Raw genomic sequence first — 6,000 nt, forward strand, 5'->3', positions numbered from 1 at the left:
GGATGGTGGGAAACTGCCATTCCTCTCCTTGACAGCGAGGTGAGAGGTTGCTAGTTCCTTTGCTCCTGTGCTTCCAGAGACCAGGGGCTAGAGTTACTCCTCTGCCCCAGGAAGGATGCTGGATCCTGGGGAGGACCCTGGCGGGGGCCCCCTGGATAGGCCTCAACCTGCGGAAGATTCTGGGCCTGGCCCAAGGAAGGATGAATCTCTGTCTGCCTTTAGACGGAGGATTGTGGAAACACTGAAGCGGATTGAGAAGGAAGAGGAGAAGTTGGGAGCTTTGAAAGCTGAATTTAAAAAGAAAAAGCAGATTTGTGCCAAAGTCTTCAGTAAGAAGAGACCGGCTCTGAGGCCTGAATTGAAGGACCTGGAACAAGCTCTGCGGAAGCAGAAGGAATTGGTGAGTTCTCTGAAGGAGAATAGTGGAGCTTTTAAAGAAAAATATAAAAATGAGGAGCGATTTAACCAAATGAGGAAAGGAGCTTCTTCCTGCATGGAGAGCGAGGAGATGGAAGCAGAGAGTGAGAAAGTGGGCCCGGAGGATGAGCCCAGCTGTTCAACACCTCAGACACCTGCTGAGCCCTCAATGGTGGAGGCCTCTGTCCCCTTCCCTCCCCAGCAATGTGGAACATCTGAGCAGGAGGATGAAGGTTCTAACATGTTGGATCTGATCAACAAACTGGAGGCCAGTCCAGATTCAGCTCCCCAGGAAGGTGAGGAGAAGATGGACACCGTTCCTATTCCTGTGGAGAGAGCAGCTGCAGGTACTGTGTGTGTGCAGGATGGTGGGATCTTTAATAACAATGGGCCTGCTGAGGGTTGTAGTACTACAGACAGTCAGCCCAGACCCATAGACAATGTACAGCGAGCAATAACATCTGCTAATAACTGTCAGCTTCAGTCTGCAGAGAGGTCCATGGACAATACAGTGACTTTGCCTGGACCAGGCACAGCGGCTGTTCCTGTGAATGGTGGAGGAGATGCTGGGTGTAGTAGTACTACAGCTCTCCAGGAGTCTGCAGCAGCCAAGACTGTGATGGCTCCCAGGATTGAAGCTGAGTGTTCGGGGGAGGGGGTGGGTCCTGCTAATCAGAAGACTGCTATCCCAGCTGATTCAGACTCTCTGCCAGCAGGTCTGAATGTATCTGAGGACAAGACTGCAAAAGCTGGAAGAAAAACTTATGCTGGTGTTGCTGCCACAGGATCTGGGAAGGGGGAACAAGCAGGGAAGGAGCATGGGGACGTTCTATCTTTCTCCCTGTTTAAAAGGAGGAATGTTGTACAATTGAAATGGGAAGGTGATGGAAACCCCCCACATAGGAGGGTGGTGGTGGATAAAATTCTGCAGATGGGGTTTAGGCCTGCGGATATCTTCGCCCTGATCAGTCCGGCAGGTTCCTATGAATATGATTTGTCCTTTATCCGTCCCGAGTCTCTGGACATATTTTGGGAGAAGTTTGAACACGTGTGTAGGGGCCTGCCGGACTGGAAAGGGCTCATCCCCAAACTTATATCCCGCCAGCCCCTCATTAAGATGGTGACAATACTTGTGCGCAATGAATCTATACCCCAAGGGGATCTGACTGTATGGTTGAGGAGGTATGGGGACGTCCTGAGCCCCCTGAGAAAGATTTTGGACGATCGGGGAATATGGACAGGGGGATGGTCTGTGCAGCTGAAACTAAAGGTTATTGATAATGTCGTCCAGCATCTGCCATCCTCAGCTTTCCTGGGGAGGGACAGGCTGACCATCTTCTACCCGGGCCAGCCAAAGCTCTGCAATAAATGTGGAGATAAAGGGCATCTTGCATCCTCCTGTCCAGTGATGAAGTGCTCCCTGTGTCAGGGTATAGGGCATTTGGCAAAGGATTGTAATATTATAAGGTGTAATCTGTGCAATGCAGTGGGACATCCTTATAGTCAGTGTCCTGAGGCAATGCACAACAAGCCGGAGCTCATGAGGGAGTTTTTCCGTCTGGACATGGAGGATGCGCAGAGCTCATCAGCTGGAGGGCCTGTGATCCCATCTGAGTCTGTGCCAATACCCAATGTGTCTCCCCAGTCTGTGCCAATACCCAATGTGTCTGTGTCTCCCCAGTCTGTGTCCATACCCAATGTGTCTGTGTCTCCCCAGTCTGTGCCCATACCCAATGTGTCTGTGTCTCCCCAGTCTGTGCCCATACCCAATGTGTCTGTGTCTCCCCAGTCTGTGCCAGTACCCAATGGGTCTGTGTCTCCCCAGTCTGTGCCAGTACCCAATGTGTCTGTGTCCTCCCAGTCTGTGCGTGTACCTAGTGTGCCTGTGTCCTCCCAGCCTGTATGTAAAGTTTCAGTTGCCAAGAATGTGTCCAATCCTTCTGTGTCTTATCCTTCTGTGTCTTCTAAAATTGCAGAGGCAGCAAGAGGTGCTGAGGCTGGTGCATCAGGTGTGGTGCCAGTCCCCCTCCCCCGACGCTGCAGGGTTCCTATTGCAGATCGTGGGGGCCAGAGGAGTGGGGAAAATAGTGGGGAGGCTGGCCTGGTGGTAGATAAGGGAAGGGAGAGTGGGGGGGAGGGGTTTGAAGGGGAGGATAGGTGTGGGGAGGCTGGTTGTGGTTTATCCAAAGATGATATGGAGTGGTTGGAGGATAGGAGGAGGAGGGGCAAAAGAAGGAAAAAAAGGGGTTCAGTTCCCTTAAATCCTGTAGTTTTGCCTTTGGAAAATAAGTTTAAGGTCCTGTCGGACGATGATGATGATGATTGGGACTCGTTCAGTTCAGCGTCCTCCATGGATGATGAGTGCCAGGGCGCAACAAAGCGTGCTGGTTCTCCAGGCAGAGGGAGTAGTCAGGCTAAGAAACGTCTGCCTCAATTACCCTAATGGCAGTTCCCACTCCGTTAAAAGTGGCAACCATTAATGTTGCCAGCTTGAGATCAGTAAGCGCTCGTCATATGGCCTTATTTTTGCTCAGCGAGTTTGATGCTGACATTTTGTTTTTACAAGAGACCCATCTGAATAGTCTGGCTGATATACATCTGGCAAAGAAGGAGTGGAGACGTGGTCCCTCATTTTGGTCTCTTGCGGCCGAGCCTTACAGCGGGGTTGCAGTCCTTTTTTCTGGTATGGTAACGTGCCGGCGGGTAATTGAGGTAGAGATTGGGAGATGCATGGTCTTGGACGTCTCTGTAAGGGGGCAGGACTTGCGCCTGATTAACATCTATGGTCCCCAGACGAAGTGGGACAGGAAATGCCTCTTTACAAAGATTAAGCCTTTTCTTTTTACGGCCCAGCAGGTTATCTTTGGAGGTGATTTCAACACCATTACTAGGTCTAAAGACAGGAGAGGTTTCAGAGATAGGCTGGGCTATGACACCCTTTTTCTCAATGCGATAGTTAGGGAAGCAGGTCTGGTAGATGCGCACATTAAGCGTTGCCCAGACAGCACGGGGTTCACTTTTCAGAGAGGTAGTAGTCAGAGTAGGATAGATAGGTTTTTTTTAAAGGGAGACTCTGCTTTTTCGGCACCTGTGTGTCGGGCAGTGGAGTTTTCTGACCACTGTATTCTGTCTGTGACTCTGAATGCCTCAGACATGCCACCTAGGGGGAGGGGTATCTGGAGATTGAATTCGGCCCTCCTGGAAGACGAGAGAGTAAGACAATCCTTTGAGGATTTTTTTCAAGCACAGGTAACAATCCTAGACTTTTGCAACAGCAAGTCAGAATGGTGGGAGCTTGTAAAACAGCGGACTGTTAGGCTTTTCAAGGCCATAGGAAGAAAGAAGCAGCAAGATAAGTATATCACCTACCAGCGTTTGCGGAGGAAACTTGACCGCCTTGTTTCGAATGGAGGAGATTCTGGGGCGATCTCTGAGGTGAAGCTCCTCCTTAGGAGACATGAATATGACCGGCACGCCTCTTTGGTTCAGGAGAGGGATTACGGGAAATACCATTCGCCTGACCCTTACCAGAACTGTAAACAGAGCGTAGCAGTTAAGACGGTCCATGGCCTGAAGGACAGTACGGGCTCTCTGACGAAGTCTAGGTCAGGGATCCTGGAGGTGGTCAGGTCATACTATGCCGATCTCCTGGGAGGAAGGAACCTTGATCGGACAAGGATGTTGGGTTTTTTGGACTCTACACCAGGACTGGAAAGTAATGTTCCTTTGATGAATTTGACAGATGAAATCACTGCAGATGAGGTAGTCCAGGCTATTGATAAACTGGCCATCAAGAAAACGCCAGGGCCAGATGGGTTGACAGCTGAGTTTTATAAATGTTTTAAGACGATCCTGGCTCCCTACCTTGCGGAGGTTTTTAATGGCTGTTTGTATGAGGGTTCTCTCCCTCCCTCCATGAGGCAATCTGCAGTGATCCTTCTGTCAAAGGGTAAAGATCCTTCGATGATTGAGAATTGGCGCCCCATTAGCCTTCTTAATGTCGATAGAAAGATACTGGCAAAGATTTTTTTCTGGCGATTATCACCAGTGGCAGGCAGTTTGTTATCTCACCACCAGCACTGTTCGGTCCAAGGTAGAAGCACTTTCTCAGCAGTGTTAGCTGTCCGGGAGGCCTTGGAGCGTTGTAGGGCTGCTGGTTGGGGTAAATTTTTGCTGACATTGGATCAGGCTAAGGCCTTTGATCGGGTTAATCATGAGTACTTATGGCTCCTTCTTGGCAGATATGGCCTGGAGGGGGGTTTCATTGATTGGCTTAAGATTTTGTACAAAGGGGCTGAAAGCTTTCCGCTAGTTAATGGTTGGGTCGGGCAACCCTTTGTGGTCGGCTCGGGTGTGCGTCAGGGGTGCCCATTGAGTCCTCTGTTATATGCATTTGCAATTGACCCCTTCATCAGAAGGCTGGAGAATGGGCCATTGTGTGGGGTACCTATGGGCATCGCTGGTGAGCCTCCTTTGAAAGTTGTGGCCTATGCTGATGATGTTTCTGTTTTTGTCTCTGGGACTGGAGAGGCGCAGGAGGTGGTCTCAGTGATAACACAGTATTCAGAGGCATCAGGTTCAAAGGTCAACCAGGACAAGTGTGAAGCTTTCTGGATGGGCGTGGAAGGTGAGAGCTTTGTTCTCCCGGATGACTTCCCGGAGCCCCAGCAAAAAATTAGAGTTCTAGGCATTGAATTTGGCCCAGGTGACTATGGTCATGCAAATTGGGTGAACAGGCTGGAGAATGCCGATGCCAAGGTGGCAAGCTGGAAAGGTTGGCAGCTTTCCTTGAGGGAAAAGGTTGATCTGATCAAGACTTACCTGATTCCGATTTTTCTATATGTCAGTTTTGTTTGCGTTTTGCCAGCTTCTCTCTATACCAGGATCTATGCTTGTTTCTTCCAGCTGTTATGGGGGAACAGAATAAACCTTGTCAAAAGGAATGTGACTTACCTTTCTAGGCGGGAGGGTGGTCTAGGGATGATCAACCCTGTAGTCTTTTTCTCTCTGATGTTTGTGAAGTACAATCTTGGTAACATGTTGGCAGAGAGACCGCCTGGGTGGGTTGGTATTTTCCAGTCCTGGTTTAGGCCCTTTCTGCGAGACTGGGAAAATGGTGGGCCAGTGAAAAGCCTGAGGGTCAAGCATGATAAGCTCCCGGCTTATGTTGCCCCGTGTTTGAAAATGCTTCGGCAGTGGCAAGTAACGGCAGGGGAAGTCAGATCTCTTCCAAGGAAACTTCTTGAGAAGCGGATCATGAGCTCTGTTTTTTGCGAGCCACTGGCCTTGAGGGATTGCCCAAGCCTGGTTTTGGGGGTGGGTTTGCGGTTGATTAATTTGGAGAGAATCCCAATGAAATTTAGGGATCAGGCTTGGCTTGCCTTTCATGGAAAACTATATGTGAAGGGCAACTTGAAGTTTCTTTCCATGAGTGATCGGGGCTGCCCGAGAGTGGAGTGTGGAGGAGTGGTGGAGTCCATGGATCACTTTCTACTTCAGTGCCCTTTTAATATAGAGGTGTACAAGAGGGTGGGGAGGGCTCTGAGTATACCCTTCCTCCCCCATATGAGTTATGCAGAGTGG

Source organism: Lithobates pipiens, unplaced genomic scaffold (assembly GCF_037356315.1).
Source record: "Lithobates pipiens isolate NorthernLeopardFrog02 unplaced genomic scaffold, aLitPip1_a1.2 Scaffold_8, whole genome shotgun sequence".
NCBI classification, from domain to species: domain Eukaryota; kingdom Metazoa; phylum Chordata; class Amphibia; order Anura; family Ranidae; genus Lithobates; species Lithobates pipiens.